This window comes from Gavialis gangeticus, unplaced genomic scaffold, assembly GCF_001723915.1.
Source record: "Gavialis gangeticus isolate Ggan-Ray unplaced genomic scaffold, GavGan_comp1, whole genome shotgun sequence".
NCBI lineage: Eukaryota > Metazoa > Chordata > Crocodylia > Gavialidae > Gavialis > Gavialis gangeticus.
Window position 1 is genome coordinate 17,758,222 of NW_017728998.1, and position 10,796 is coordinate 17,769,017.

Consider the following 10,796-nt stretch of genomic DNA (forward strand, 5'->3'; position numbering starts at 1 on the left):
GCATTGGCGACTCATATTCATCCTGGAGTCAATCCTGACTCCAAGATCCCTCTCTGCCTCTGTGCAGCTGAGAGGGTCAGCCCCTAACTATAACCATAATGCTGGTTCCCTCTCCCCAGGTGCAGCACCCTGCACTTGTCCTTGTTGAACCGCATCCTGTTCAGATCCGCCCACTTCTCTAACCTATCCAGGTCTGCCTGGATGCGGTCCCTGCCTGCCGGTGTATTCACTTTACCCCACAGCTTGGTGTCATCAGCGAACTTGAACACGGTGCTCTCCACACCCTCGTCCAGGTCGCTAATGAAGATGTTGAACAGCACCGGCCCAAGGACCGAGCCCTGGGGGACTCTGCTGCCCACACCCTCCCAGGTCGACTTCGACCCGTCCACCACCACCCTTTGGGTGCACCCCTGGAGCCAGTTTGGCACCCATGTGACCATGCATTCATCAATGCCGCAGTCCCTCAGCTTGCCCACCAGAATTGGGTGGGACACTGTGTCAAAGGCCTTCTGGAAGTCCAAGAAGATGACATCGACTTCCTCCTTTGAAAGACTCCTATCAAACTAATATATATCAGGGTGTTAGATGACATGAGAGGAGAATCTCTGGCACACTGGACAACCTGACCTACCCACAAAGCACATTTGCTACATACTTTGTTTTTATGTATGAATATACAGGATTCCATCTAAAGACACTGAAAAAATATGGGCTTTTAATCTCTACCATGATGCTACACATATTGCATTGTGCTCAGTTAACATCTTTCTCTTCTTTATAGCTTCCTGGCATGCACCACTGCCCTTCCTTTGTTTCTAGACTAGCTACATTGTGGGGGTGAAGCATTCATTCTTACTCTATGCCCAGGCCATTATCCATCTCTGCCCCCTCATGCCTATGTTGCATCCTGATTATTTCAGTGGGGACAGGGAGTTTTACTTCCCTTGCTGAGCCTCAGACAAAATCATAGCACTACGCCTTGCCATGCAGGCCTACAATGCACAGAACTAGTACTTTGGTTCTGCGGACCCTTCTGCCAGACACACACAGCACCTTGAAGCATAACGTGTGAAGCCAGTAACTTAAAGCTCAAATTTAGGAAGAGATTAGCAGGATTGTGCATATTGTATTGTGACTGGACAGCAGTTCGGCCCTGCCACAAAGGACTGAAAGACAAGCAAATGCCACAGAGGGGGAAGCTTCTGTATGATCAGACAATTAGATAAAACAATTAGCTACAAGGGACGTGAAGCCTAGGGTTGTAATTACTAACATCCACTGCAGCAGGGAAAGGCATAGGACTGAAAGTGTTGCTGGTAGGCATGGCCAACAGCCGGGGGGATTAAATGATGGGTTGGGCAGGTATCTTCCCCAGAAGGGAAATCCTGTAAGAGCGAGAGGCCATGCAGCTGCATGGAGGTGCAGTGATTTCCTGAACTACCTGAGATGGTGTGACAGGTGATAGAGCAGGAGACCAGACTTACCAAAAGTGAGGCTTGCTACAGAAGCATCCTGTGGAGTCTGGCAAGGATCCAGGCAGTGAGTGAGCACTCTCTATAGCAATTACCTGGAGAAAGGAAGGAACAGGGAGGTTAACAAAAGTCATCCCTGTGAAGAAGGGACTTCCCTGTAAAGAGGAGTTAATTGGAAGTAGGATTTGTTGGGGGCTGTGTTAATTGGGGGCAGAGCCAGGTAATGACTAGAAGAGCCTGACTGACACCTGAGTTTGATCATAAACTGATTGATTTGATGAACCTGAGGTAATCTGAGAGAGGAGCATCCCAGGTTATGAGGAATAAGTGATTCAGGCCAGCAAGACTGTTAGCCCTTTGAGTGGAGTGCAACTAATTATTGAGAAACTTAGGGCTGTGGGGCACATGGGTCTAGATAATGAAGAGTCAGACCCCGGATGAATGAAGTCTGTGATGCACATAACATCAGAATGTCTAGAGTGGTAAGGGCAGGGTATGGGGGTGGAGGAGCCCTGCAAAGAGGCCAGGTGGCCACTTAAGTTGCAATAAGGACCAGCTGATCTACTTCCCGAGATTTACATCTTCCTTTTGGGTTTTTTTTTTAACATCAAAGGTGTGGCAGGCGAATTCCAAAGGGGAGCTAAGTGGTCCTGGCAGATTAATGGCAACCTGTTGCCCATCAGGAGCAAGGACTTCTACAATATGTATAAACCATGGCAAAATCTGGTAAAGTATTAAAACATTAAGGCCAGGTCCAGACAAGCATGAACATTTGGCTCCCCAGGGACAAGTAGCTATTTGCCCCCAGGGAATGCCCATACCACATGTGCTTTGGTGTGCAACAAGTTACCCCAGGTGGGGTAGGGGCGGCCTTACCTGGGGTCCTGGGGGCCTCCAAGGGCTGCAGCAGCAGCGATTCTGTCACGCAGTGCCTAGCCAGCAGCCAGAACATGGATCCAAGTGGCCCAGTTCTGCTTCTGTTTGGCATGTGCTGCCTGTTCATACACTGCTCCACCTTTTTTTTTCCACAGGGTTTTTTGACCCCTGGATATCCAGGGATCAAAAAAAAATGCAGGAAAAAAAGCAGAACAGCACATACACGGGCAGCATGCCCTTCCAATGCAGAGAACATCTAAATGTGCAGTATGCGGCACCGCAGACCTGTTTGCAGCACCACATACCTCGTGGCCACGCTTGTCTGGACATGGCCTAAAAGTCTAATCTGTTTTATTTACTCAGACAAAACTCCCTTTGCCCTTGGTTAGAATTTGCCCAGCAAAAAGGCTCAGGTTATAGCTCTCACAAAAGCAAGGAAATTAAGGCGTTTTCAAGCTCTGACTCATCCTTACTGTACTCACGTACTACAATAGAACAGCCCAGTTAACAGTCAGTGGTAACTGTAATATTATTGAGAAGTCACTGTATCTTTAATTTGTTTCCTGGCACAGTGTTTTTCATGTGGTTCACTTCTAAAGGCAAATATGAATCATGTCTCTCAGATTTATAGAAGTGTAGTCAGTCACCAAAGTTGGCAAGACTAACCAGTTCAATGTAGTCACACTGGTTTATGGAGATTAGGTTATCAGAGTATCAGCAGTAGTGTAAGAAATGCTTTGTGAAGTCATTAATATTTAATAAGATTTGGTTGATAACTGGATGCAGCCAGATAAAAAAGGCCACTCAATTTCAGTTACCTACTATTTTGGCTTTAAACGATTCTCCTGGTACTTTGAAGCATTTTTTTTAACATTCAAACCTGTACAATAAAAAAGGGGAAAACTAAATTAATGAGCTGCTTTCTACATTTATTTGATATGTAATTTCTTAATAGTAAACAACAATGACTTTGAATTGTCTGAGGGGGCAAAATACGAAAGTTATATACTGCTGGGCATCTCTGATGATCACACTGTATATCAATACCATAAGTACTGTAACCAATACTTAACTTATAGTGCATGAGTATTTTTCACTCCAATTTTTGATGAATAGATCCATTCCAGGAAAGTGATATATGTGTTACCTGTCAGCTCTGTGTTCCTGAGGGAGCCCTGGCACCCAGCTTCCTAGATTTACAAAGGACTTTCCCTCCCCCGCCCCCACACACACACATATCTCATCTAACCAGAACTAAGCAGAAGTAAAGTTTAATAAGCATCTCGGGCCATACATTCCCCAGTCCCAGTATGGGAGGCCTATTTAAACTTGATTGACTAAAACTCGGTTGTCGGATTAGGGAATACTGAGGCAAGAGACCAAGTCAGAGGGGGTATGGGCAACATTTGAACAATGGTTAAGGATTCATCACAGCATCCAGCCCATTGGAGCCCTGACCACAAATGCTGTCATACTTTTCCTGGGATGACTGGTGGAAGTCCTCCCCACAAAGTTTATGAACACTCCAATAATCCCCTTAAGTCTGCTAAAAGACTACAGTAAGATCTAGAAAAGTCATGCTAAGATGAGGCTTATTCACAACAGGTAAAAATACAAAACCCTGATGCTGCAAGCTATCTGAGAAGAAACAATGAGGTATTCCATCCAGTATATATCTGCTATCCATAAGAATTTCAAACTGGCTCCTAAGTGTCTGGTTACTCCTTAAAAACTTATGTTTTTCCTGGTTGTTAATCAGCTTCTTGAGATGTTCCAAACCAGATAACCCCTCATCAATAAAAAAGACAATTATTTACACAATTAAAAGAATTCTTTGAAGAAGTTAAAATGAGGGTATAAAAAAAAAGCTGTAAAAGCACCAAACAGTGTGCTTCAAGAGAGAAACCTCTCTGACACCATCTGTTGTTGCACTTGAGAAGCTGGAAGAAACAGATCATCTCCCTTCAAGGACTGTGCTAAGAACTTTACCTGGCAGCACTGGAACCCGAATGCCTTGGACTGGTGAGATCCCAGCTCTCACTTTCTCTCTTTCTCTTCTTCTGTCTAGGCATAGACTTCTGAACCTGAATTATTAGTTAAGCTTCAGCTAAGTTTCCCCAAATACTTAGTGAAACCAGGGTAGTATTGTAATTGTTTTGATTGTTTTCCTTTGCATGTCTATTATTACTAGTACCATTATACATTTCATATACTCAGCAGTAAATAACTTTTATAGTCAAACTGGTAGTAACTGGGTATATTTTTCCTTCTCTACTTCTCCTTCCCCACTTGCTCTGCAGCAATGCTTCTTTTACCTAAGCTAAAGATCCCTGTGAAGCCCAGAAATACTGTGGGGTCTGCTCATCAAGAGGCTATCGCTACTAGGGCAGTTCGGGCAAAAGGTTGGGATGTGCAGAGTTTGAAACACGTAAGGGGATAAGCTTGTACAGGATGATTGACTCAGTTTGGCTCTGACGTGCCTTTATGAACTGAATGCTAGCCCATGAAGGTGTCAGCTGGACACCCAGCCGGATTCAGAAGTATTCTGTTTACCTGTGTGCTTGTGTCTGACTGCATTTATTGTTACCTTAATGGACTGATTCCTGGTATATGAGGGTGTCAGTCTGTCCATGCTGATCAACCCAGTCGGTTCAGGCATGTCGCATTAATCTGTTTGTGTGTGTATTACTGATTTGGTGACTGGAGGAACCCAGTCCCATTAAAACTGAGTCCTGCAAGATAGCTTCATTGGGAGTGGGGACTTGCAGACGGGAGAGATACAGCTCCGCATAGAAACACAAGTAACACAAACAGCACATTGATAGAATTACAAAGACCCTAAAAACTTATCCCTAATAAATGAGCACACCCCAAAGTGATGGGCAAATCTGGTAACAAATATGTTATATTTGTAGATCTTGAATGAAGTCATGGTCCCACAGAAGTCAATGGAAAAACTGCCGTTAATTGTTAATTAACTACATCTTGATCTCATCCCTATTAACAAGTAACAGAGTCAAGACCAAGACACCATGAGACAGTGTCTCATCTGGGCTTCAGCTGTATCAATATAGCAATTTTCTCCTCCTAAGACTGTATTATGCCTTGAGAAATTATTTGGAAAGGCTTCTACTCTTTCTTGCCTCCAGCCAGCTTAAAATGTGTGAAGACTTTCTCATACCTGTTGACCTAATTAATGCTTATGAATAACCCCAAACCATTTCATGCTTCAAAAAAGCTTGAAGGAATTGGAACTTTCTATTTGATATTTAAACTTAAATTCTGTTAATTGGTAAGTATTCTTTTTTAAAGTATTTACAGGACATTTTCCCGATTATAGTAACTGCACTGATACCTTTTTGTGTATATTATTACATGCGATGATGTTTTCTCTATTACATCCAGATATTCTCCCCACTATTACAACACATTTTTTGTTGTTAAAAGAAAGCTTTTGCATTTATTTGCATTAGCTGCAACTAGTCTGAATCTATCTTGACTTGGACTATGCTAGGCTTATTTTCCATAGTCCTCCATGTCTCTTTATTGGTTCATATAATTTTCTACATACTTTCATAGACACATGGGTGAACAAATACCTACCCACACAGTTGCAAGATTGTCATATGATTTTCCATGCACACAAGTGATTTTATTCAATTCTATGGAAATTCTATGTACATCAGTGAAAGCTGAAAAAGGGCCCTATAAGGATAATAGTACAATGATGGATTATTAGTACAATTTGTGAAAATTAGCTATTTTTCCACATAAACATGTTCCCTTTATTCTGTCAGTTTATAAAAGGTACTATCTAGCCTATTTGCAACACTTGCAAAAGCTGAACACACAAAAAAGGAAGCTTCGTAAGAATGGCTTGTCATTTTCTGCACACTGTAGTTCTCTGATGTGCTGCCATTATTTTAGTTCTTTAATTAAGTTCTTCTGCTAATACTTGTGCACCACCTTTGGTAGTACTGCAGCTATACTGAGAAGATACTTAAACGTTAACAATTAAATTGTCCTATCAAATTCTTGCAGCCTGGTAAGTTGTTCAACTGCAAAGGAAAGGATTACCAGTGAATATAGAAGGGAAGCATCTAAGCAGAAGTCTTTGGATTAAAGCTGTGGTATCTTGGACAAATCCACCTGTTGGACGCATTCTTAAAGAAATGGTCAGGAAAGGTAACTCAACGCAGCTGTGACTGTAAAGATGTAAAGGAACTTATAATAACATGATATCAGAGTCTTGTGTGTGCCAAAAGGGACTACTTTAAAGGGGCCAGAGGTATTGGGGAATCAAAAGGTCTTGCAAAAGATGAGACGTGGCTTAATATAACCATAAAGAAAAGCAGAAGAGTCATAAAGATCTGGGGATTTTAACATATTAGGAATAAAAAATGAGTTTAGAAATTAGTTCAGTACTAGACATATAAAGAAAAATAAAGATCAACTATAAATGTAACAAACGGTGAACAATTCACAGCTCTGGGCTTTTAAAAGGACAGAAGGTAGAGCAGAGCCCTTTGATGTCTTTAGATTACCAGCCAAAACTGAAGGGTTAGCATGTATAAACATGAAAATATGGTAAAGATAGATGTTTCCATGTCAGCAAAATTATCTTCTCTTTCCACCCTTCTTCTCTACTAATAATCATAAATCGCCAGGGACAAAATCCTACATTTATTCACCAAAGGAAGTGCACACCTAAGGAAAATTCTTCCTGGTTCCCTCTTACAGCCATGTGACTTCTGCCAACCCAACACTACTTCCAAAGTTGTACATAATACAGGTCTATCTCCACTACACTGTTACAGTGTATGAGGAATTTAGCATATGGAATACATGGGTAGGATAGATCCAGGAAACGCACAAGCTTACCTGATCCCTAATATAAAGTAAATGATCAAGATCTGTTTGGTTAAAAAGTGCATGAGTCACACATTCAGAAAATACCAAGTGCAATTAGCAAGTCAACAATGTCACAGTGAGCAATACTTGTCACCTACATACCTAGGCCTTGCATCCAAACACCTAACCACTAGCAAAGACTTCTCAGAATACACTTCTTTTTGCTTGGCCTGCTTTTTCACACCAGTCTTTTTCACACTGCCCGTGGTGGGTAAACCATTGCTGAAGACATCGTTTCTAAACAAAAGTTCAAGGTCATGAGAGCACAAGTGAAGAAATGTTCAGTATTTAAAACATAGTTAACTAATTTGAGCCCATTCTACATTACCATGAGAAAAATGTAATGAACTGATGAGTTTTCAGCTCATCAGTTTTGACTGATGTGAGAGAATTTTAATGGACAAACAACATATACAACAGCAACTCCTGGGGACAATTCACCTTTCTGGTTTTCAGCCTGTAAAAGGAAAGGCCCCAGGGATGAAGGGAACCTTGGGGGTGACGATCACCCTTCACCTACCTTAGTAGGGGGAGATGGATCACAGCTGGAGCAAGGGGCACCATGCCTCATTTCCAGAGCAAGTGCTCCTTTTGGGGATTGGCACGCAGCCAGGGAGCGAGAAGCAGTACTTCTGGCCCCAGAAAGGGGCAGCTGGAGAGAGACTGCAGTGTCTGAAGAGAGGAAACACCAAAGGACTCTCCAGTCGACTCCAGCCTACAGATACCAGTGGGTGAAGGGTGCATGGCAGCAGGTACGGATGGTTGGATGAACACCCATGAAGACTGTGATCCCCAGCAGGTGGCCATGGCAACTCGCTAGGTGCTGGAGTGAAGTCCTGAAATCAGCAGGTACCTGGGGGTCTGAGAGTTGTGTGGCATGGGGCCACTAGCCTGCTGGGGACATGGCAACTCCAGCCAGCTGGTAGGAGGACTGCTAAGAAAATTGAATTAATGACAAAGCATCAGCCTGATTGAAGCACAAGCAAAAGGTTTTAAATTAATTTTTCCCCTCAGTTGGTGTTGAGAATCCCTAAACAAATTGATAAAAGGGGGCAGGAGTCAACCCCAGAGGAAAAGAGGAGTTAAGTTTATTTTGTTTTTCTTTGGTTTCATGCAGGACTGTTAACGTGCACTGACAGAGGGTGGATCAACCCCAAGATGAAGGGGCCAGATTGAAGTGAACCCACCAGTTTGGCATTCAGCCAAGAAGTTGATACCAGGTAGCAACCCTGAATGTGAGAGAAAACAATCGACCTATGTACTTGGGTGACACAATTAGTGACTGGGGTAAACTGACTCAAGTTGCCTTATCTTGAAGGACTGTGAGTTCATTGATGAAAGCAAATGAGCCCGGTGTGAACAGTGTATAGGACGGACTTGTCTTATGGAATGACTATCAGAGGATCAATTTGGAGGGTTTGAGCCAGATCCCAGCACTCTAGGAAGAGCCCTTAAATTGGCTGCAAGGGGGCCAGTCCCCTAAATCAAAGAAGTTGAATCAGCATCAAGGAAATGGTAAGGTTGGAGCATAAGGGAGGCAGAGCCCCACAAAGAAATTGCTCCAACAGGCTCGGACTTATCACCCAGCAGAACCACCTCCCTAACTGAAGAAGGTCAAAGACATGGTGGGCGAGATAACACCAGAGTGCAGCTGGGGATAGTGCCAACCTTTCCACATCCTGATGTCATTCTTTGAGAAGACACCAGGCCACAAGGGACTTGGGCCTTACAGCACCAACTCCGACACAGCCCAACAATTAGGTTTAAAAGTATTTTCTTAGGTGGAAGAATATTCATTTATTTAATATCTTGTTTCAGCATGAAACATAAGCCAAGTACAGACAGTCAAAAAAACCAAGGTGGAATCGATCCAATATACACAGGTTTCTCCAAGCTGCATAGATAGCACCACTGACAAACAGAACTCATGTTTGCTCTTTATTTGCCTGCACTGGACAAGGCCACAGGTAGGGGATGCTCCTGTATGCCTGCCAGCCTACCAGACATTACTGAGAGCAGCCACCCAGCCAGGCTGGGTGGGGGGAAAGCCATTTCAGCTTGGGCCTCCCCCCAGCTGGGCAGACCCCAGCTCAGGGAGGCCAAAACCAGGGTGGGAGGCTCCATTCTCCCTCCTCCCCCTGCTGCCCCACCTGGCTGACATGCACAGGCAGGACACAGGCTAAGGAGCAGAAGCTTTGCTGCTTCAGCTCTGTGACTGCCCAGGGGCAGGGCCAGTCCAGCTCCACCAAAGCAGAGGAACACTGGTGAAGGCTAGCCTACCCACCTCGCAAGGCAGAACTTAGCAGGGAGGTGCAAAGCATTCTGCAATCCTGGGGGACTACAACCTATCTTAGGCAGGAGGGAACCTGGAACAGAAGTTTGATAGACTGGTCTAGACTAAACTGATTAAATCTGATACTACATCCATCCAGATTTATCTTAGACTGGTTTACAAATGGTGGAATGAAGTTTATGTGAACTGAACTTCTGTTCTGCTCCAGGTTTAGACTGGTTTCTGATCAGTTATACTGGTTTACGTATAATTTCTATACCTAGCCCTAGTGATGTCACCTCTTTTTCTTTGGCTTTTAACGCACTAAGATTGAGGTCCTGATTCAAAGTAACATTTAAGCATTAGCTTAAGTCTCTCATAAGGATAAGCATGTATTTAAATACTTTACTGAAATCATGCTTACTCTGATACTTGGATTTCTTTGATAACTGTAGACTTCTTTGGGGTACAGTACTCCGAGAATTCAGTTCCATTTATTTATTTGTTTCTTTTTAAGCATTTGGTCATTTTCCTGCAGAGTACACTGGCACAACAAAACAATACTTAAAAGTACATCTGACATCTCCAAAGAAGCAACACAAGGGTAGGTTAGCACTTGTGGTATTACTTAACTTGATGACAAGGGAAAAGAGATTATACTGAGTTCAGAGAGGAAATAAGCTTAAAGTAGAAAACTGGTTTATATTCATCTCATCTTATTAGCACAAATACACACAATTTACTGGAGAAAGGAAGAAGCCAAAATAAATTCATATTGCAGGGATTTATGTGCTATAGTAGCCTGAGCTGCCATGAGACTCTGGCTAATGAGAACATTAATATCAATTCAGACTGGCTCCATCTTGGTAGGCAAGTGTCTTTCTGAAAAAGCTTCCAACATTATATATTCTTCTGCACTCACAACTGGTGCTTTCGTGGTGCTATTGATGCTGTCAAGGTTATTCCTAATCCCAATATTTGCTCAGATCTTTCTATAAAATGAAATGATTTTGAAAATTTTAGCTTTGACATGCTGAACACGACACTGGTGGATCACAGTAGGGAAACTGAGTTAGGGCATGTTACGATATTTGTCTCAACTTCTCCTTTTGGCACATTGAAAGAGGGGAAGAATAAGTTTTTATTAATACTAGCTGGAACCTGGAAATACCTTCCTGTGAAAAAATTTGTATCTTTGAAAAAATATCATCCCAAATTTTGGGTGTGAGCATGGTTGAAAACATATTTTCATATGAAAGATTTCC